Raw genomic sequence first — 25,067 nt, forward strand, 5'->3', positions numbered from 1 at the left:
TTAAACTTACCTCCCAAGACAGGAAAAACCATACAACTAGAGAGATGTCATTTGAACATTAGATACCATTTATCAATGAGGTGTAAACATTCAGTCTAAATGAGAAAGCAAACCAAACCATCATTTAAAGAATCAGGTTATTATATTGGACACTGCATGATCTCAATGTCTTTTAATAGAGATTACCAATTAAACTCAACTCTTAGTTTTGGTCATTTTCTTTGTAGTGGGACAAATTTTCTGCTGTTTAGTACATGTCTGAGGAGAAGGGTTCAGCTACATTTGGGATATACATCACAGATAACCATGCTACAAGAGAAGTAGTAATTTACTTGAGAGTTACATTCTGAGCTGTTGTGTAGATTGGAAAACATTTTTGTTAGGTTCATAGCTAAAGGAATATCAGCTCTACACATACCTGAACATCAATTCATAGTTTTGGGTTGATTTTTAAATAATTTATTGAGGTAGAATTCATACAACATGGTCTACATAGTGCTAACTATTGTTTCTATCAAATCCTGTTTATAACACCCCCTATTCTTCTTCACAATTTGTACTTTGCTCCATCTTTACATCCCTAACCAAGGGCACCATTATTTTGAACTAAAATACTATAATTTGTCATAACTAGAAACTTTATCGATCATATCCATTCACCAGACGATAGCCAAAATTATTATTTTGGTAACAGAACTCAGACATTTTCTTTCAAACCATAATGTTCCCCTTGCTTCTAGGATGAAGGTACAACATTCTCAAGATTTCCGAATAATCTCATAAGAACCCTAAATTATCTTACCTAGCCTTCCTCTTTATTTCCAGCTCTTCGTCACTCTAGCTTATTAAAGTCAAACTACAATGGGTTTATTTCACTTTTAGAAATTGCCAAACTCTTCCTGGTTTCACCAGAACTACTATATAGATAGTTCTGCAGGTTAGTATACTGCATAACTCTGGTAAGTGTACCATACAAATAGAACTTTCTTGGCCAATATGCCTCACCATGGAGTTATGAATGTGAAGGTCATGACCCACTATAAGTTATATTCTGTACTTGGCATTTCCAGGCATCCTTCTCCTTTTATTTGAGTAAACCCACTTACTCTTTCATTCTCATTTTAAGTGTTGAACTCAAATGCTTAATAAAAAATTTTTGAAAGAATGAATCAACAATCATGTATATATAGTTTCTCAATTAGTAAAACTCTTAAAATACACACAATTTAATTAGCTCTTCTCAGCAATCCTATGTGATTGGCTACAATTTTATTCTAATATATATATGAGAAATAAAAGTTACATAAGTTTATGATGTTTCACCTCACTGACAGTAGGTAAAGGTACAACATATAATCGCTAAGTGTTCCAATTTAAAATTCTTACTTTTTTTCCCACTAAATTGAGATGTCTTTTGCATGGTTTTAAATGTAACATTATTCTACAGTGGCATTCTTTGTAAAATTATTGTTTTCTAAACAAAATTACATATTTTTCAGAATGTGTATCATGCTCTCTCTTTATTTAATGCCATTATTTCTGTTTAATGCTTCACTCTTAGCAATGCCAAAATATAATAGATTAAAATAAAATTCAGAAGAAGAAATCTCCTTTATATATTTTTTATTTTCCTTAACTTTTCCTTAATTTCCATAATTTTATTTAATATTTCATTAAAATTATTATGGTTTTATTTATTTATTTTTTTAATTTTTTTTTTAATTTTTATTTATTTATGATAGTTACCAAGAGAGAGGGAGAGAGGCAGAGACACAGGCAGAGGGAGAAGCAGGCTCCATGCACCGGGAGCCCGACGTGGGATTCGATCCCGGGTCTCCAGGATCGCGCCCTGGGCCAAAGGCAGGCGCCAAACCGCTGTGCCACCCAGGGATCCCCTATTATGGTTTTATATAAAAATATTGGCCATAACAGTTCAATATAATGTGATAAACTCTGTTATGATAAAGTAATACAGGGTATATAAAAATGACTCTTTGACAATCTTATATAGAGGGCACCTGGTTGGCTCAGTGGTTGAGCATCTGCCTTTGGCTCAGGTCATGATCCCGGAGTCTTGGGATCAAGTCCCACATCAGGCTCCCCGCAGGGAGACTGTTTCTCCCTCTGCCTATATCTCTGCCTCTGTGTATGTGTGTCTCTCATGAAATAAATAAATCAATCTTAAAAAAAAAAAGAAAAGAAAATCTTATATAGAAATGTATACTTCATATTTTTAGGAGTCAGACAACTTTTAAACACATAACTACTGCAAATAAGTCAATTAAGTGTCACTGGGAGAGCCAAAGATTTCTGTATTCTGTTCACTTCACATGTTGTGAGAGTTATCTTCTACAAAATCATGCAATAATATTGAGAGCACCAATTTCTACATGGCCTCACTTCATGAGGAATCAACATCAAAGTAAAGTGTCACTACCAGTTCTAAGAGTGCAATTTATTCTGAGTTGGTAAGTAACAGTTAATAGATTACTTAAATATAAAATACTGATGTAAAAAAATTCAAGTCTGACAACACATGACCATTAAAGAGAAACTGAATCCCTTCTTATAAAGGCCCTAATTTGTTGTTTCAGTGACTGAACCACCGGATTTAGCGTTTTCAGCAAAACTGAGTTTGCCACCTTATGTTTAGGTTACTGGTTTGGAGAAATATGCATTGTGATATATGTAAAAAATAAAGAAGATGTAGTCTGTGCCAGTCACCCAACTTTCATGGTTATAATTCATTTAGAGAGATTAGTCTTTGTATAAAATCTCTATATCAACATAGCAATACTGTCATGCTAATCATGGATCTTACTACGGGCATCTTGAAGTTGTTCTGTCTGTCACTAAGCTTTCTATTGTGATTTCTCTCTGAAACAAACATGTTCTAATTGATTCCACTATTCACATCTCTGCTGACTCCTCATCTCTTCATTATGAATATTAAAAATAAAACTAAAAATGCCATCAGATTGTGTGTCACTTATTTTAGTTCTGTCAGGAACAAATGCTTTATTTTGATGTAACAGCATAAAGTATCTGCATAGAGTACTTACAACCAAAATGCAGTGGCTTAGCATAAAGTTTTTAGATATTTAATCAAACATCTAAATAAAAAATATACTCTCACTGGCTGCCAGAGACAAGATTCTGATTACCTATCTTTGAGGAAATGGAATGTTTGAGAAAATTATTTGGAGTGTTCCACTATTGTACCTGTCACACACTTTTAATTAAAAATGTATTGATGCATGACTAAATTGTGCTTGGTGAAAAACAGACCCATTTTAGTTCAATTGCAGTAATGTACACATAGCCCAGTGGAGTAAGCCCATGCAATTATAACACAAAGACAGCTCCGGGAAAGTAAGCCTCTAACACCTCAGTCTCAAAGCAGATGTAGATGTGGAGCGCCAAATATCACAGATCAGTGTGGACTCAATCAGCACAAATGAATTTACTGATCTAATCTAAATACCTATAATGAAGACATTTCCCTAATCTACAGCAAATTAAATATGTGGAGAAATAAATGCTGAATAATGATTAACTTTCCCACAGTACTGCGTGTCAGAAATCACTAAACCCATCCACTCCGACTACACATACTGTCAATGGCTGAAATGAAATGCAACATTTGCATATTTCAAGTAATGGTGGGTATACTTTATTATGAGTTTAGAAATTGTATCTAAAAGATCTTTTTTTTTAATGTTCACTGATCTTTTTTAGCAATTTCACTCAGCAAAACATATTCGGCAACACAATTAAGTCTAAGAAATGCCTATCAGAGTCCAATGTTTGAAGGATTGAACTTTATTGAATACTTCTGCATCACAAAGGGTAAGGTGGTTTAGAAATCTCCGGAATTATAACCCAGAGAGGGAAACCATAAGCAATAAATTATTTCTGTGGGTAGTTGGGTTTTTTTCAATGCTAAAGTAGACCAATGAATAGATCTAAAAGCTGCATTTAATAATGTAATAACAGAATTAATTAAGCCAATGATCACTAATCCATAATTTTATTTTTTTCATAATTTCCTCTGGGAACTCACTATGCACTACATTAAACACTGAGAAACGAGGAAAACACTTTGATTTGTTCTTTGTAGCAGCTTCACATTAGGTACCTCTATGTACAGGAGGTCCTGAGGACACATTTGGGAAGTAGGGATTGTTTTATAGATGCATTGAACGCACTGCCATTCTGAAAAATAAGCTAAACTTTTCAACACTAGCTAGTGACAGTTTCAAACTTCTTATCTTCTGACAGCAAAATTTGGTTTCTATCTACACCACTGTGATAATTGTTTCTACATTCAAATAACAATAGTCAAAAAGGGGAGTTGTTTTTGAGAAAGCCCACTTATGTGTGATTCTAAAAACTCTGTTTTCATACTTCCTCTTATTTTGTTATCTTAATATTCCAGAAGGTTAACATTGCGATCTTCATTTTATAATAAAAAATTAGGCTAAAAGAGGTTATCTCTGTCATCCAAAGTTACTAGTATGTGGGAGGCTTAAATTTCAAATTCAGGTCTGTTCTCAAAGTCCTGTTCCTTCTGAGCATCCTAGCATTTGGATTTAGGGAGGTGAAATTTATATTAAGTCATCTACACTTGGGCAAATGGTCAAAGGTTTTTAGGTGGGAGAGGAATATCCATTGGCATCTCCCTATAAAGAATCAGGGTAATTATAGAAATATGCCTGGAAGCAACATAAAAGTTCATTCACACCTGGAGAGTTCTGCACAGGATAATGAAGCAAAAACTTCTGATGGCCAGAGAAATTGTGAAGTGAAGTAAAGGCTTGGTGGGGAGGATGTTGCTAGGGAAGTACAATTGATTGGATACTACTGATACCCATTTAATGGCTATCAATATTATCAACCTTTGGTAAAAAAGCTATTGAGAGGAAGTATTACACTAAGAAAGAGTAGGAATGGGAGAATAAAATAGAAGACATCAATTTTGAGCATAAGGAATTCAATTCCTTATTGACATTGTAGGATTTGAATAATAAAAGAGAGGTCAGAGCTTGATATAATGATTGATGAGCCGTTTGTATGAATGTGAGAACTCAAGCTACTGCTTGATAAGAAATGGAGAAGACAGACATAGACTTAGCTTTGGGGACTATCTCTTTTTACGGGAGGAAGAGGCGTTATATGAGTAGTCATAAAATTTGCTGGAGGATCAAGAAAGACAACATCAAGAATGCCAAGAGATGAGAAAGTTTCATTGCAAACAAGCAATGATAGAGCCCTGAACTTATGCCATGCTGGATTCTTATCCCCAGGAATCAGGGATTACAAGGGAGCTTCTATATTCTCTCTCATTTTATATATCTAAAAATATTTATATTTATGATAATTTTATATATTAGATGACATATATATTATATATCAAGAGTCACATGCTCTACTGAATGAGCCAGTCAGATATCCTGAAATGATGCAGTTCTGAAGGGAGCATTTGGAAGTGCCTCCATTTTCATACCCTCAGACTTCCACCATGATATTTTCTCCTCTTAGCACATATATCTATTGCTCTCTCTATATCTCCTTCATTAAAATAATTCATTTATTCATTCATTTGCTCATGCATTTGTTTATTAATTAGCCATATACTTTCTGGTAAAGTACATGCTAGATTCCGTGTAGAATCATAAAAATTAAAGGGAGACAAAACCTCTGTTCTCATGGAGGATAGATGAACTCTTTCTCATATATGTGTCCCTTGGGAAACCAGTGTAATTTATAATCTGGCGACATACAAATGCTGCAGGAAACCCAAACCAAAGAAGCAATGATTTTGGAGATGTTGCAATATTTCTCATTCCTCTTCACTGTAGACTACATTCAAGCTCAACAGGGTCTTATTTTTCCTCTGGTTCTGCCAAGGCTATTTCTTTATCTGTGGTTTCATTGTATTAGACAGTGGAAATTTTATTTATCCATTCATTCACATGTAACATGCTACAATTTGCCCTCAAACTATGTGCCCTCAGACTAAGATTCTGCTCACTTTATGGAAAACAAGATAAAAGAGTGAGGTTATTCCTTTGGTAATAGAATCCACTGAGTAGATCAAGCAGCCATTGTCCTACTCATTTCCCTGAACTCAGGGCTCCTGGAAGAATTAAAAGTTAAAAAAGAGGGGAGGGGATACACTTGGCTTGCTTCTATGAAAGTGTGTCCATAAATCTCTACAAAGTATAATATAAAAAAGGTAGGTGTGACGCTTCCCAAACTGAGACTATTGTGGTTATTGAACTCATTGGTTTTCGTCCTCTCCCTTAGAAATGAGTACTTTGTAAGAGGTTTTATCAACAAATTACAGCTTCGAACTAACACCATCTGTAATCAGGCCCTTCATCTGGAGAACTGGGATCAGCATAGCTTTCCGAGAGTGCCAGTGGAGTTAGACGATGCTGCTGCCCCGTCGCAGAAGTGATTTGCCTCCCGAAGCACACATGGAACCACTTTTATTTGTAACTCCTGTGACCAATATTATTCATCTTCACTTATACAAATTATCCAGTAAAAGGAAAACAGCATGTTTGAATAGTGAATGTTCAGTGTACTGTGCTGGAAGAGATTTATTGCCAGGAAGAGTTGAGTTCTAGGAATGCTGAGAGCCAGAGGGCGATGCAGGTGCCTTCCTTCACTAAGCTCTTGATGACTGGGGCATCCTCATAGAAGCCTTATGTTCAACATCTTGAGAGAACATGTGGCATTCAGAGGGACATGCTTAGGATATGAAGTGTTATTGAACAGCCCCTTTCCTCTTTACTGTTTCATTCATTTCTCATTGCTACTGTTTTAGCAACTAGCAGGTTCACTTGGCCTCCCCGACCAGTTTTCAACACACCAGTGTCTTGAAAACATTCGCAGATCTCTAAACCCATATATAGGTAGTTTTGTTCTACTGCAGATCCAAATGAATTCTTAAGCAGCTTCCCTAAAGTCTTATGCAAATACCTAAAATAATCCAAAGAGTGGTTTAGCATGTCTGTAATCAAATGTTCAGGTTGCGTTTCACTGACAAAATTATTCAAAAATATGGAGAACCTTACATAGATTTGTGCACATCTGGTACATAACGATGTTAGGGAGGATGCCTCTTGAATTCTGCTTCCCAAATAAAGTTTCTTCCCAAAAGAAAACTATTTCACCACCAAGATATTATATTTCCAGTGTTGCTCCAGTGGAAAGCAAAAAAGAAGACTTTTTGGATACTTCGTGTAGGAATCGTGTATCAAAAGAACAGAAGACTTAGAGCAAATTCTAATTATGAATAAAATCCAGTGACACACATACAGTGATATAGTATATACACTAGAGTGCAGTGATATACAATTATAATAAAGAGATATGCATACTAATATATATTGTTTTTTTATACTAATATATATTGTATATAAACATATAATTATGTAACATTTAATTGCTATTAGGTCTATTTGTCATATTTAAGTTCAGCTTATTTAATCATATTCAGTGGTCATGAAATGTGTAGAATAATTTTAAATACCTGCTGATTTATTTTTCTTAGGACTAACTTTATTTCTATGTCATGCAAAGCATGGCTTTCTGGCTAGTTTCTCATGAATTCTTAAATTGTATTTACAAAATATTTATCCTGGTACTTTTCCCTCTTCTTTAACAGATCAAAACGCTTTGTTGCAGTCCCTTGAGAAAATAATATGTATTTTCACATTTCCTTTACTAAACAAAGTAAATGGTTTCATTAAGTTAAAAAAAAAAAAAGCTGTCAAATTTACCAATGAACCTTTAACTTCAAAAACGTTTCCCCCCATTGTAGTTGGGTAGTCGAAAAACAAAATTCAACTGAGCAAATTTAACGATTAAATTAGCTTTATTCAGTGATTCATGAATTAGGCAGCATCCCATCTAGCAAGCAGAAAGGCGCTGGGAGACTGACTTTTATAGGTAAAAAGGGGTGGGACAAGGAAAGGGAGAATGATCTCATCTTTCTTTGGGGGACAGCAGGGATCTATCAGATGGATTACTTCACCAGTGCTGGCCAGGTAATTCCAGAAAGACTAGTTAAAGGACACACTCTGGGGAGACGCTGAAACTACAGTTAGGTTAGATAGGAAGTCTTGGTTTACAGATGAGGAGCTTAGCACAAGTGACTCTATTTGGGCCTGTCTTTTTTTTTTTTTTTTTTTTTTCTTTAACAGGTGTGAGTCAGAAACCATTGGAGACACAAACCATTGGAGTTTTGTGATTACTCATTTGGAACAAACTCAAAAATGCACTGTGAGCGATTTGTTATCGCCTATCCCTAGTTTAAGGCAATCTCCGTGTCTGCATCTCATACCTTCCTCACTCGATCTACCTATTACTTTCTCAAGCAGTGGTGAACTGGAAGCACAGTCTTTGATATGCTAATATAATTACTCTTTTCTTTTCTTAGAGAATAAACATTACAAAGAGGCTGTGACTACACAGCGTCTGGATTTATCACCTACAAACAAGTACCAAATTGAGCTAAGCCTTGAATTTTTAACTTTCAAGTGCCAAGTCTTCAAACTCATGTATTAATTGTCGGGGCCCCACAGTTGCTGCCCCGTTAATGAGATCAAATTCTCCATGGTTCAAACCTTGCTCGAAATTGAAAAGCTGTATAGTACTAACAGGTTTGGGCATATGTAAATGTGTTCTCCAGTTGTCAGCCTGTCTTTCAATCTTACTTCAGGAGTAAGTCACTCTTTCCACCAGCTTCTGTGACTTTCCAGTTTCTGTCACTTCTCACTTGTTACCCAGAAGAAATCCATCCTGCTGCAATGGGTAAAACATTCTTTATCTGTCTCAAAACAGCTTTCCCTATTATTTGCATTTTCAAACCTTTTTCTAAACACATCGTGCATCTACTCAGCTGTTTCCAAAATGATGTGCGCTGGGGGACACCTTCATTGAACCAGCAATGGTAGCAATAAATGTCTTGCTCCTCAGAGAATTTACGAGTTCAAAATCTCATGGTATACGTGGAGAGTTTAGATTATAATTTTTCAATATTCCTTCCTGTACATTTATCAAAAACGAATTTCATCTGCCACTGGGCTGCCCAATTCTCCAGTATGATTAGAGCCATCTGGAGCATCTCCCAAACCTCATTAGTTTTTAACTAACCAAAATAGTTTAGTGTTGTCAGAATATTTCACCGTCTCTCTGTTTATGTTGTCCTCTTCATCACTAGTAAATACTCTGAAATACATAGGTCCCAACACCAAAAGCCACCACCCCATCTTTCAACTTCCTGCGAGAAGGAATACCCATATATTATCAATAGTTGTTTTAATCCCTTAGTCACTTTTCACAAAACCTAAATATTCTGGTTCAGTACCATGACACCTCCTAAAGATTAGTAAACACTGGAAAATTGGTACGATGGTAAAGAAGTAACATTTCATTTCCTACTAACCTTTGCCAATCGGAAATCAATAATCGAGAAAACAGAGGAAAGATGATGACAAAATTTGGGAAATATTTACCAACTGATTCTTAGCAGTGTTCACAGTCAAGTCTTTTGTAATATCAAACAGCAGAAGACAACGCATAATGCCCTTCTCATCTCTAAGAACAGCAGAGCCTTCCTTTAAGACCTTTAAGCCTCTCCTGAGTTATGACTTTCACTTTGGTCCTAGATATAGATTAAATACTCTGACCTATCTATATTTCTTTTCATATACTTGTGAAATGTTAGCCTAAGATATTATCGTATTATCTACTGAATGTTACGACACATGAAAACTATTAAATCCAATGTGATTATTAAATTGGGTCAAATTCTAAAATTATTATTTATCACTCTAATGTATGTGATTTATTATAAATAATAAATGCATATAATATCCTATATGTATCATATATGTACCTATATATCATTAGCAAAATGCCATAAAGGAGGAGATAATAATTAATTATTTAAATCACCACCTAATTTTACTGAACTTTAAAGAGAGACAATTTCAGACTTAAATTACATAAATATTTTAGTCCTTTTTCTTCTCTAATTTATTTGAAAAAAATAATAAATCGCTGGGTCTTTTTATTGTGTTACAAAGTACATTATTACTATATTATCATTTTCTTATATTTTTCTATATCTTAAGAAACATATAATTGAGTAATAACAGGAATGTTCTGCAAGAATTGTGCCAAACCAAAACACATGTGTATGTGTGTATAAAATATTCAACAGTAAGAGAGAGTTCATACATTTTGCATAACTCACACCCCCATGGTATCCAGGCTGTATGTACATCCTAAGTAACGGGATGATCTAAAAACCAAATGCTCAGGTGTCTGTCCCATTTTTATGCTGCAGTTAGCAAACTATTTGCACTGGAAGTAGAAATATTAATTTTATATTAATTACTTCTTTGAACATATTCTTTCCTGCCAGTCATTATTTACTATATCATATATTTAGAAATGATGTCTAACTATCACGTAAAAACATACATATGTAAAATATTTAAGTATTTGTAAACAATTTAAAAATTAGTTAACAACATGATTTTGCTTTTTAAAAAGAATCATCCACTAAAAAAGAGAAAAAAAAAAGAGTAAAACAAAACAACCAAAACAGCAATGCCCTCAGAAAAGATTTCCTTGTTTAGAAGTCTAAATACAGTTTAGTTGGATTTACAAAGGCGGAGCTTTACAAGTGCTAATAGTATGCCACTTATTGGCATGCACAGTTTAGTCGGATTTTTTCATTTCCATATGCATTCTGATTTCCAGCACATCCAATATGCACTGCTAACCTGTTGTCTTTACCTCCTTAATTATAAATCTTTGTAATTAAAAAAGTCAACCTTTACAATGATTCATTTAAATAAATTTAATTTAATCGATGCTTCTGAAATGAAAGACTTAGAATACCAAAAACAACTTTTTTCCCCGACTACTTTCAATAGTGGTGATCATTATAATAATAAGGGCTCATAAATTCCTTTTTCCCACCTCACATATTTCCAAACAGTTTAATGCATCTTATAGCACTTGCTCTTCCTGTTAAATGAATATGCTATGTTACTTGCCTTTGACCAGATGGAGGCAGCTTAGTCACCTAGATAAACAGTGTCTACTGTACATTAAAAAGAAATTGAATCCTTCCTTCTAGAAGAACACCACAGATGACTTGAAAATTATATGAATTTATCTTTTTAAAAACAGCAAATTTGGGTTAATTTTTTTACGTTCAACAGTCTTTTCAGTTGCTAAATAGTCCTTGATAACATGGCTGACATTACTGAGTAAGACCTTAATTGACTGGCACCTGCTACCCCAAATCTTTATCAAAAGAACATTCATGCCCTTCATTTCTAATGTTGTCATGAGACAGACATCTGATAATACACAAAATATCTTAGTCTCTTTTATAATGTACGTATTTAGCTGAATCATCCAGATCTTCATTATAGAAGTTCAATTACCTTTCACATATACAGTAAATATGTTAGGAAAAGATACATAAAATATAATGAAAGGGATTAATATCAACATGTTTATAAATACAATAATAGGATTTTTAAATAGATTTTTTGCCTAAGAATTCAATTAATCATGCTTTTCCTTTTTCCATCTGGTTACAGCTTATTTTTTGGTCCTAGGCATGTGATTTTGTCAAAAACCAACTTTTGTGCTTCAAAGCCAAATATTTGACTTTGGGATAAAGAGGAACAATAGCTCTATTGCTTGGCCAGGCAAAGGAGGCTACAGCAAACTATGGTCTTCAAAGAACCACAAGCCCCCCAGAGGAAGGGCCTGGGGGATTTTACAGGAAAATACATGATCTAACTGGTTTCAAATGGAGTTCTGTATGCTGCCAGCCTCATCTGTCATGTTTTCAGGGTGGTACCTGGTTCCTGAAACAAAAGGCTAACAAGGGGAGAGGGGAGGTTTGCAGAAGAGAGGTTACCTTAAAATCCAGTAAGTTTGCTGGAGCATTAGCGCAGCCATTTTTATTTTTGCTCAAGCTCATGCTTTTGAGCAGTTTCAATTTTAACTGTGTTAGACCTAAACCTTTATCAACTAAAGTAAGCAGCTGAGTTTCCTAACTTGAAGTCCTCATTTGTCCTCATTAGTGAAAAGATTTTAAAGCTACCCACCATTTTTCTTTTGCTTGGTAAATTCATGCTTTTATCCATAACCATTCAGGATTATCTAAATACAATTTCATATTTTTTGCCCCAACTTTAATTTAGAAATATTTCCAACTCCAGAAAGTAGTCTTTACCTAGGCTCACCAACTGTTAACATTTTATAACATTTGCTGAAACATTTGAGAATTACTGAAAAACACGATGATATTTTATTCCTCAATATTTAAGCATGTCTCCAAAGAACAATAGTATTATTCTATATGAACACAGTGACATTTTCACAGTAAGAAAAATTAACATTAATAGACACTGGTATATGCTATGTATCTATCTATCTATCTATCTATCTATCTATCTATCTATCTATCTATCTTAGTCAATATTCAGATTTTCCCAATTGTCCTAATGGCCTTTAAAGCTGGGTTTTCCTGTTTTCTTTCTTAGTCAAGATCTAACCTGGTATCATTTTTTAAACTTAGTTATTTATTTCATGTGAGAAACTGAAGAAGTGTTCAAAAACCAGCTTGTAATGTTAAAGAACATATATGAACCATCAAGAAGTGACCCTATTACATTGGCCAAATTAGAGACAACTTTCCCTAAAATAAATATTGACACAAATGGATTATAAAACAGCTTAAGCAAAGGATCCATGAATGTTTACTATACTAAAAACAATTGTCAATTAATAATTAAATTTAATTATTAAATTGGGTGACATGAAGTGGGGAGCTTTTCCTAACAGATCACTTTCTACTAATATATGTAGAAGAAATAAAAGATAGAAAGCCATCACATTGCCACAAATATAAGGATGATTACATAAAGTGAAAACTATCTATGTATGCTGAAATTGTTGCTGAAAGACAGTTGAAAAATAGGCCACTCCGATAGTCTCATTTCATCACCCCATAGATTACTTACTAACACACACACACAAAACAAAACAAAACAAAACAAAACAAAAAAAAACAGTGAATGGAGAAATCTTGTGGATTACCTGAGCAAAATGATTAAAGTCAGCATCACCAAAAATGGTACAAACTGTCATCATGTGTCCTCTGATGTGAAAGGACATAACATCGATTTAATAACAGGTTCAAGAAAGACCTGCAATCTGTTTTGCAATTGGCAATAGCACAACAGAGCCTGAGAAGTTTATCAGAGCTGGGGCAACTAGCTATTTAATTCATTATGCTCATTTTGTTTTGATGGCATGTATATGTTGTCTGATTCACAATTACAGGAGAAATAAAACCCCTTTCTAGTTAAAAATCCGCCTTTCCAATGGAAAGGTTGGGTAAAATATTTAGATATTTCTGAATATGCAGATGTTCTCTATAGAACATCGGTCCAGATGAGACTCAAACTTTCAATTTCCCTGGATTGTTATTTCTTTAAAAGCTTCAAATATATAATGAGGTGAGCAAGTTCTATGATTTTTGGGATTAGTTTTCCTCCTCACATAAAAATAAACTTGGGTTTTGAATCTTAAGCAATGGACAAGTGACACAGTGCTCACCAATCCGTTGTCATGCCCTGGAAATTTGCTTATTAATTTTAAAAAGATGATTGAAAAATAAATTATTATATCAGATAGATAGATCTCCTCAGTTTTAAGGTACATTAACTAGAGACAACAATAATCATATATCTTTACTGGAAAAAGAAAAAAAATCATTGTCTCCAAATAGTCATCAAGGCATCTAAATTTTAGTTTTGTTCATCTTTATTTTATTTTTTTTTTTTTTTAGTTTTGTTCATCTTTAAAGGACTTATTTTGTAGATACTCTGTTTTAATTGGGAAAAAAAAAAGTCTCCCTTTTCCCAGGCTGCCTTGGTGCTTTGGCAACTTAAATACAGAAAGAATTTTTTTCATGGTGAAAAGACCATATAACCCCATGAAAACCAGGGTTTATGATGGCCTTCAGCAACAGCACTATGCATGGCGCCTCTATAATTTTATTTGATCCAGAAAAAACAGCTTAAGTTATATAATGGACATTCTCTTCAAATTTCCTTTCTTTGCAGGCTTGCACATGTATTGTTTTATATATGCCAATGTCAGCCTTTGTGATACAATGCTGCCAAAAATACTCTTTGATGAATGCTAATAAATTCAAATGCCTATATTACCCTGTAGTTTTTAAGGTTGGGGGTGGGAAAGAACAAAAGCCAAGTCTGGATAAATTATAGTCTACACTTGACATTGAAAATTGGGCCAAATACTCAAGGCTTCAAAAGATGGAATCTATCCAGTCAGAATACCTCCTTCTCCTCCTGTCCATGTTAATCAATGGGACCGCTTAATATAAAAGTCTTTATAGTGCATACCAGCAAATATGGGATCATACATTACAACACAATAATCTATAGTTAATGGAGGTGGAGAATTTAGCAAAGTTCCATGACATGTTAGAATAGCATATTATTATAGCCATGTTTCTTTCAAATGAAACTTGTCGCACGTGATCTTGATCTGAAATATTCATCTATTTCAACACTAGAACTAAACCTAGGCTTTCTCTCTTGATGAAGAGCGTAGAATTTTCCAGTCTCTATTTGCAAACAGTCAATTACAGAAGTTATTGCAGATCATTACCCAAGCGGAACAAGTCACATACTGCACCATTAGTAACATGGTGACTATCTATTGTGACTATCCTTGGGGCATTTCATTTTTAAATTATCTGGCTTTTTTCCGATTAATTCTAAGTATTGTGTCAAATCATTTGAGGATCTCATATATCAGTTTTCAGGATCTCTAAGCCCTTATAAAAATATGGCCGGGTAAGACTGAAAGAGAGTTAACTTATATAGGGTGGCAATATAAATTTTCACCCAAAAGGGATACTTCCCCCCCCCCCCCAAAGGGACATTTTTGAAAGCAAAGAAGATGGTATCCAGACAGGACGTCATGCATCTGCGACTATCCTGCAGGAAAATGGGACCTATAGCAACTCAATTAAGATAACTCTTGTGTAAAATTAAATGAATCAGAACTATAATTCTATCAAATGCCAGACTTGAGTCTCCAAAGCCTTTTCCTCTATACTTTCCAATATATTATGACATCAACCCAAACTTAAATTGTCTAATGTGACAATTATCTAAACTTTGACATCTCTCCTGACTTTCTTCTTTTTGTCAATGTTAAACATCATTTTCCCAAACAGTTTCTTTAGGAAAAATACATGTAGTCTGGCACTGATAATCTTCATTTGTCTGATTATAGTTTGCATTTTATTCATTATATGACATTACGTATAGAATATTCCTTATTTGTCAAATCCTGGAGGTATAGCCTAATAAGTCACATTTAATATTCTTAGATTTCTTAATTTTCCAACCAATTTTGTTTATGATTATAATTGACAACTGCCTTAACACTACTGAGCTTGTGCATCTTATCCTATGTTTATTGGACATTTGTGTGTCCTCTATGAAATATCTGTTTATATCTTTTACCATTTTAAGATTGAGTGGTTGTCCTTTTAATTTTTTGACTTGTAGTTCTTTTATATTTCAAATATAAATTAGTTATATTGTTACAAATATGATTACCATTTTTATGCTTGTGTTTTCACAAGCATTTCTTTTTTTTTAAGAGTTATTCATTTATGAGAGAGAGAAAAATACAGAGTGGAAGGAGGGGCAGAAGTAAAGAATCTCCAAGCTGACTCCTTATGGAGCTCAGAGCTCGACCTGGGTTTGATTCCACAACCCATGATATCATGACCTGAGCTGAAATCAAGAATCTGATGCTTAAGGGACGCTCAACTGACTGAGCCACCAGGTATTCCTGTTTTTACCTTATTCTTGATGACTTTGGTTGAACAGAAACTTTTAAACGTAAGGAGGTCAAGCTTACTAATCTTTCCTTTTATGGTTTTACATGTATATTTAAGAAATTTTTCTCTATCCCCAAATAACAGAAAAAGTTATCTATATTTTCCATTTAAGTTTTTAAATGAATCTCTAACACTTATTTATAATTAGTTCTCTATATGTAAATAAGTATCAGTTTGGCAAAAATTGAATTCTTGACTGCTGTGAAGTCTTCTGTTCATTTACTTGATTTGTATCTCCATTTATTGTTCTTGTTAGTGCTTTCCAATATGTTTATAAAACTCTCCACAAAAGTTTAGTGTGGATTTCCTTAGATTTATTCCTAAGACTCCACTCATTGGTCTTTGTTACAATTAAATATGGTACTTATTTTCAAATTTTATTCGTTGTTTGTTGCTGTTGAATAGAACTTCCATAGATTTTTATAGGCTTATCTTAAGGATATCTAGACACTCTTATTACTGTAATAAGACTGTAATTCCTGGGTTGGATATGTGAACAATCATAGCATTTACTGTGTTTCTTCTTATCCTAATTACTTGCCTGCATTTACTTCATTTTTTCAATTTTTTTTTTTCTGTGCTGGCTAGCGTATTTAGCACACAATTGAAAGTAGTGATAGTGACATCTTTATTTCTTCTGTCATATTTTCGAGGAAACACTTCATATATTTTCATTGAGAATAGTATTGGCTGTGTTTTTTTCATGGATACCTTTAATGGATTACTTGTTAAGAGATTTAATAACAAATAGTTGTTATTGTCAAATACATTTTTCTCTTCTTTTAAATTTATCATATGATGATTATCACACATTTCTGCTCCTTGAATCTTTTTATGTGGTAGATTGACATTACAAATTTTCTAATTTTATCCAACCTTAAATCTGAAATAACTTCAACTTGTTCAGATTGATAATAACTTTTTACATCATAGGATTTGACTTCTGCTTGTGAAGACTTTTGTTCTGTATTCACAGCAAGATTGGCCTGTACATTGTATTCATACCATTGTCTATCATTGTCTAGATTTGGAATCAAGATTATAACTGGCTTAATGCGAATAACTGTGAAGTGTTCTAACTTGCAGTTTGCTTCATATACTTAACATTATCTGTTCATTGAAACTGTAGAGAATTTGCTGTAAAACCATTTGGACCCAGGGTTTTCACCCAAGGTTTTTCACATTACTTCTGTTTCTTAAGTAGAAATACTTAACTTTTTTATTTTCTAATGCTATCTTTATTTTGCTTTTTTTTCCATAGATTTCTATTTTTTTAAATTGTTTTAAATCATTTAAATTTGTTTTTATTTTCCTCACTGCTCAAATAGGACACTATTTCATTTAAATTTCAGCCTTATTTATCTTCTAATACACGTATTTAGTTCTATAAATTTTTATTTAAGATCTCTTTTGCTCAATTTCTCAAATTGTAATATAATAGCAATTATATAATGTTACTAAACATTTATGTTAAACATACAATATATTCTTATAAACTTATGATGCTATTGTAAATGGGTTTGCTTCATTTTCCAATTGTTCCTTAGTATACAAAAATTATTGTTGTTTTTTGACTTTGTATCTTTGTATCAAAATATTTTATATTTCTTTTATGAACTTATTTTTGAACATTTATTTACATTAACAAATGCATAGAGATATTTTATTTTATATTTTTGTTACTTTTAGCAATACTTAAATAATACTTCTGCAATTTGTTTTCTGTTTGTCATTTTCTTCATTATTGATGTGTACTAAATTACCAGTTTATATAGATATGCTACACATTTTGAGAAGAATGTATGATCTTTAACTGTTGTGCAACAATTAAATAATACAAATTATTTTAATGTCTAATAATACAGGACTATTAGGTTTTCATTTCACTTCCCATTTCTTCATTATTAATTATAAGTAGGTAAGTAGGTAGAACATATCCTAAAGCTTAAATGTGAAATATGTTTAAACAATATATTTAATAAATTAAATTGAAAAAATATAGACTATTACATATATGTGCATATTTATACACTCATATACATATATAGTGTGCTTATGTTCTTTCAATTCACTTTATTAAATATGTTGTTCAAATATTTTCTATAGCTTTATTCATTTTTTTCTGTCTAACTTATCAATGATTGAAAAAGGTCCCTTGAACCCCCAAACTATGATTGAAAATTTAAAATTTATCCCTATAATTAAATCATTTGATTTATATATTTTATTCCATAAAATAATAATATTCAAGTTTAAAGTTCATTTGTGTTTTCTGTGATTTTTTTTATCATTACATTGTGACTCTCTCTATCCATAACAATGTTTTTCTAAAGACCACTTTGTTATTAATATGACTACCTCATGGTGTGGAGTTTTTAATTTTTTTAATTTAAGATTTTATTTATTTGACAGAAAGAGAGCACAAGTAGGGGGAGTAGCAGGCAGAGGGAGGAGCAGGCAGAGGGCTGAGTGGGGAGCCCAATGTGGGTTCCATCTCAGGACCCTGGGATCATGAGCTGAGTGGAAGACAGATGCTTAACTTACTTAGCCACCTAGGTGCCCACTGATTTTTTAAAAATTATATTTATGTTATGTTTTAAATAAGTTTGCTCTCAGCTCTTTATATATTCTAAATAGCACACATCTGGATTTTAAGTAAATTATAATGTGGAAACCACTGTCTTATAAGTGACAAATTCAATACATTTCTGTTTATTGAAATTATTGTTATATTTGAATTTGTTTCTAATATTATTCTTTTAATCCAACAGTTCTATCTTCCCTTATAATCTATTACTTCTTAATTTTTTATTTGCTATTTCCTTGTGTATCTTTTTTCCCTTACTACTTTCTTCCTACTGATTTGGGAATAGCAAACCCTATCATTTTATTCTTATGGTGGTTACCCTTGAAATTTGACCATGTATTTTCAATCTACCCAAGTCTAATGATAAGCAATTTCTCACTCTCATTTCTTAATGGCATAATGCTGTTAAAACTCAGAATACCCTTATTTCAACTCACATGCTGTTTCTGTCCAGTTTTGTCTCTTAAAATATGTTAATACCATGTTAGACATTATTTTTTATTATCATTAATGAAGATATTTTTGTTTCTAATTATATATTTGCTTACCAACTTATTCTCTCTTCTTGCATATGGTATCATTCTCCCAAGATTATTTTCATTTTTCTTGAATAAATTCTTTAAAAGCTCCTTTAGTGCAACTTCTTAACATAACCTCTCTATCTTTATTTTATCTGTATATTTTTTCATATCAATTTGTAATTTAAAAGATGCATTTTCTAGCTATACAATCAGGAGTAGAAGTAGTTGTAGTAGCATTTGAATATAGTTTTACCTCTCCCTTATTGATATTGAGAAGTCTATTTTAATAAAAATGTTTTTTAATCTAGGTGATCTTCTGTTCTAATCTGATTGCTTTAAAAAATTTTTTTTGGTAACCTACAATATCACTTACAAAATCCTTAGCCAGAATTTCTTTTTTTTAATCCAGTTTAAAATGAGTTGTATTTCTGAAATCTGTAGATTCATATGTATTTTTAAAATTAATTATATCTTAAAACTTCTCAGATGTTACTTCTTCAAATATTGTCTCTCCTGAATCCCATTTTCTCCTTCTCGAACTCAAATTCAATTGTACAAATAACTGAAAAAAAAAAAAAAGGTGACATTTACCCTCTTTCATAAATTTCAATTTTTTACCATGGTTTCCATATTCTGTTGTAAATTCTCCAGATATATTTTTCATTTCTTTAATTTTCCTTTCAGTCTACCTAATTTGCTGTTTATTATCATCAACGCATTTTGGAGATTATTTATATAAGTGTGTTATATGTATATACTTTTTAAGTTTAGTTTGCCTAATCAATCCTGAAAATTTCCTACTGCCTTTACTGCCAGTATATTTTTTTTAAATACTTTATATATTCCCTTGTGATTCTTGTGGAAGAATCAATATCTGCTTTTTTCCCCTTGCTTTTATTAACTTTAGCTCATGTGTCTGGTGATCTCTGACTATAAGTTCATATTTGCTTGACTTTTATCTGTAGCCATTTTAGTCTTCTTCAGTAAGATCTTTCAACTGGCCCAAGAGATGGTATTTCTGATGACAGATCCCTGCATTGTATCTGCATGTTCCCTCAGGGCGACTCTGTTTCTTGCTTCTAGATATTTCAGACACCCAGTTGAATCCATTTTTATGGGATGTCCTAGGGACGTTCCCTTTTTATTACAAACCCATCAATACATTCAAAAAGTAAAATTTATTTAGATATAGTAATTACACAAAAGGAGGTAATCCTGGAGTTTTTTGTTTGCCATACTGTCAAAAATAGAAGTCCACGGCTACATATATCTACATAACTTTCCTTTCCCAGATTTCCACACTTGCTTAGTTATGTATACATCGTATGCTGCCCTAATACTTTGTAATGGAGATGGAGACCCATCCTGTGTGTTTTCACTGCAGCATCTTCTTATATTAGCTATTCTATAATTGTGTATATAAACTTTAACACTGGAGCCTGCTATGGAAAAGTATTAATATCTCCTCCTGGTAAAGCATTTCAATTTAAATTAACTAATCTGTTACAAAGTAGGAAAGGTAACATGTGTGTTATGTAGAACTCATTTTTTTTTTTCATTTTTGTATTCCCTGAATTTAGCACATGGCTCTTGTATGGGAGTCATCTAACAAATGTGTACTGAATGAATATAAATATGTACAGGAGGAAAGAAATGAGGGAAGAAAGGTAGTAATGAAGAAGGAAAGTAGAAGGAAAAAAGGGAGATAGGGAGGAAGGTAGTGGCACAGTTCTCAAATAAAAATCCCTATTTCACATAATATATATATTATCTAATAATAATTTAATATTAATTTTTAAAATTAATTGTTTAGATATAAAAGTTAAAGTGACAAAAAAAGTTAAAGTGACCAGAGAGCATAATGATTTATCTATAATGCATTTATTAATTTTATTCCATAATGACGCACATTCTTCTTCAGATCTGCTTATGGATTATGTTGCAAGTAGGTTAAAGCTTATATAAATGTAAGTATGAGTAAGTTTTCAAAAAATTCTCATTAAAAAGTGCTATGTCCTCGGTTATTATAGTAAATCCAAACCGTATGATGCTGTAGTGATAGGAAAAGTATTAATTAGTCACACTTCTTTATTGTGAATCCATTATCCATAATTCATTATTATAATATTTTCTCCTGAATGGTTCATTTTATTCAAAGTTTATAAGTAATAGTTGACAATTTGGCTGATAAAAATAAAAAGATCTACTGGTCAGGCTATAGTTCATTTAGAGTCAATTTAGTTTAGTTTAATAATAGATATAATAAATATAATCTCAATCTATCATTTGATCTTGAAATTTCAAAGATATTCTGGAGATCCTTAAATAATTGTTTCATACATCTGTGTTTTCTAGATTGCCTATGGCATCTTTTAGGAACTGATTCTCATAAATCATATATAAGTGGATAGGATATGAATCTTCAAAAATATTAAGCAGTATTATAACACACTTAGCCCATGTCCGTTAAACTAAAGCAGAATTCTAAAATTCTATCACTGCCAGAACTCAAAATAACTCTTTTTGGGTTCTGATATAACATTATTCCAGCGCTCACATAATTATTCTGGCGGGTATTAAGTCCCACTAAATTCTGCAATTATGTGGGAGTGTGTCCTGATATACTGTTAGTATTGACCTATGTTATTGTGAGTTGACAAATCTGTACACGTGGCTGGGATCCACCCTACTTTAAAGCTAAAGAAATGTGTCAGTGAATTAAGGAATTTCAGATATGTAATAGCTTAGATGAAAAGAAGCACTAATTAAATGATAAATAGATGAATTTTGACATTTTTATGGTGTGTATAGTAACATGTTTATAAGCTCGTATTCTGAATTACATGTTTACAGAGGGCAGATACAATTCCTAGTGAAATAACAAGCAATCAATTGCTACCATTTTATTTTAATTCAGTTCAAGAATAATTTGCTATTCCCTTTTCTGTTGAATCGATTAAGGAACACTAGTAATTTACTCTTATTACTTTACAAAAAGGTTAGTATAAAGTTATAATAATTAGTCTTAAATATATATTTTTCAGTATTTTTTTATAAAATAGGAATTCCTGGGGCACCTGGGTGGCTCAGTCCACTAAGCGTCCCACTTAGTTTCAGCTTAGGTCATGATCTCAGGGTCATGAGATCAAGCTCTGCATCCAGCTCCATGCTCAGTGGGAGTCTGTTTGGAATTCTCTCTCTCCTTCTGCCTCTCTCCACATATGCACACATACTCTCTAAAATAAATAATAAATCTTAAAAAATAAACAAATCAATAAATAAAAATGGGAATCTCTATTAACACACTAATAATAATGACAAACATTTATAAACTATTTTCATTTATTAATCTTGTTTATCTTTCATATTAACTCTGTGAGTTGGACTGACATCATCAACCTTTTTTTTGCTAAAGTTACTGATATTTATAAAAGTTCAATAATGTGCCCATAGTCATACAGCCCTCACACAGACAAAATGAGGACTTAAATTCAGGCTTATGGTTCTAAACCAATTATACCTCCCATTACAACACGGTTATTATTTTTTTCTCATAAAATTTACATCAGATTATTCATTATGGGTTTTTTTTTTAAGATTTCATTTATTTATTCATGAGAAACAGAGAGAGAAAGGCAGAGACATAAGCAGAAGGAGAAGCAAGCTTCCTGTAGGGAGCCTGATGTGGGACTTGATCCCAGGACCCTGGGATCATGAGCTGAGCCAAAGGCAGGCACTCAACCACTGAGCCACCCAGGTGCCCTCACTATGTTTGATTAGGAGTAGCCCAATCAAAATGTGTATATAGCTCATCTTTATGACAATTGATATATAAATATTTTTCAAAACCATAAAATATATTTCAAAAATAACAATTTCTAAAACCCATGTATTTAGAGTTAGATTTTTTACCAATTACACCCACTATAATTATTACCACCATAGTGGGTTTTATTTTTATGGTCCCATTTCTTAAAACAATTAAGGCTTCAAATGTTTATATAAAAGCATTTATAATATTTAACATATTTTTTAGTTTTCTTCCTTTGCAAAGAAAAAACTTAGCATTTTCTTCACTGAGTTACAAGGACTTGAAAAAATTATTGTTTTCCATTTTGCTTTTTTTTTATCCCAAGCATTTAGCTTTAAAGGCTTTTCTGGAGTTTTGTTTCTATGAAAGCACTTTGGATCATAATTTATGAGGTAGGTTGAATCAGATAATAATGTATGCCATTTATACTTTATCATACTCACATAGCTTTATGGGTGTGTACCTTAGAGGCACAGAGGCAAATTTTTATTAACACATGTTTATACATAATTGACCAATTGGGAAGTGGTAAGAAGTAATGGCTATGATTTACATAGACTAAGAAATGTCTTAGAGCACCTCACCCTGTCTGGAGCCCCCACTGTGACAGATGAGCCAATGCCTGTGGGGGATGACAGCATGCTATTTATGGCATTTCCTTCTGAGACAATTAAGTAACATATGCCAAGACCATAGGGATTATCTTTGAGCTACACAGTATGTAACTCTATCTGAAGAGAAATATAATATTTTACAAATTTGACAAACCATAAGAAAGCTTAAATTGATTCACCCATTTTAATAAATGCAATAACTTTTTTGTGCCATAATAAGATTTATTTCTTGATAAGGGTATGTTATAAAAAATTAACATGTTATATACATGTATTATTCAGAAAATATGGCATATTTATTTTGTTGGGGTACAATGTTCATAATGAACTCTTACACAGGCAACTTATTTTAACAGCTGCTTTCCCTTTCCGTATTCAAACCAAACCAAATGGAAAAGTTGGTTCACTGTAGAAATAAAGACTAATTTCTTATGGCAGAACTGCACTATTACTCAGTATGCTATAATTTAGAGAAGACAATGAGCTGACCTCAGTGAATGAGCGGTAAGGAAGGGGGTATTTAGATATCAGGATGGTTATCACTCTTGTAACATTGTCTTCAGTGACAGAGCTGAAGTTGACTCAATGTAGTTCTGGGTTTATTGGGAGCATTTATATAACCCAAGCTATGGTTTCTCAGCACTTTAGGTTTACTCTTTCCATATTATAATTAAAGTCCTTGAGAGCTAGGGAGATTTATCTCGAAATGCAAGTTCCTGTTGGAAGTTGCTTATAAATTAGGAAGAATACATTAGAGAATGCTAGGAACAGAATCAGTACAATGAGGGAGTCCAAGATGGTGGAAAAAAATTGGAATTCACATCCTCTCATGGACACACTAAATCGACAGCTACATATGGATTATTTCCCTCTGAAAAAAGGATCTGACAACTAGACAAAATGCCCTCTACAATAAAAGATAAAATGACTGCTCTGAGATAGGAAAGAGGCAGAGAGACACAGTCTGGCCAACCGCCCCCCGCCAAACAAACAAAAACAAAACAAAACAACAACACTCTGGTGGTTGGCAGCACACAATGGGCGGGGGGGATTCTCAACAGACAAGCACTTCTCCAAGAGAATTAAGAGCCTGGTGCCCACATCAGGTATCCTCAACCCTGGAATCTACACTGGAGATATGAGACCCTAGTATATCTGGCTTGGAAAACGATGGAGTGGACATCAAGGATCCCAAAGTGCTGTAGGAAACTGAGATTTCCCTCTTGGAGGGCTCATACAGGGTCTTACTTGCCTTGAGACCCACTAGAAAAAAACACTTTGAAAAGCAGTTAGACTATATGGAGGGAGATTCATTTACTGACCTGTGGACATTGACTGGAGGGGCAGGGGACAGTTGAGATGTTCCCTAAAGATGAAGGTGCTGGCAAATGTTATTACTGCACTCTCCATATAACCTGCTAGCACCAGCAAGCAAGCTTTCACATGGTAGCCCCATAAACTTCCTGTGATAAGTGGGAATAAGCATTCATGGCACTTTGCTGAGGCTGGACAACATGGGCAGTCGGAGCACACC

General features: G+C 33.1%; 1 long non-coding RNA gene across 8 annotated transcripts in view; it reads right to left on the reverse strand.

Moving 5' to 3' along the window:
* LOC112649315 (uncharacterized) overlaps positions 1-25,067 on the reverse strand; it is a 265,636-nt gene that overhangs the window by 84,134 nt on the left and 156,435 nt on the right. The window contains exon 6 of one of the 8 annotated variants that reach the window (XR_003129541.3): positions 18,752-19,670. The exons of 6 other annotated variants lie outside the window; for them this stretch is intronic. This is a non-coding gene — a long non-coding RNA (uncharacterized LOC112649315). Of the gene's footprint in view, positions 1-18,751; positions 19,671-25,067 lie in introns of those variants that run through there. One more of the 8 variants, XR_003129543.3, reaches the window with a different exon arrangement.

The sequence above is a fragment of the Canis lupus genome, chromosome 19, assembly GCF_003254725.2.
Source record: "Canis lupus dingo isolate Sandy chromosome 19, ASM325472v2, whole genome shotgun sequence".
NCBI lineage: Eukaryota > Metazoa > Chordata > Mammalia > Carnivora > Canidae > Canis > Canis lupus.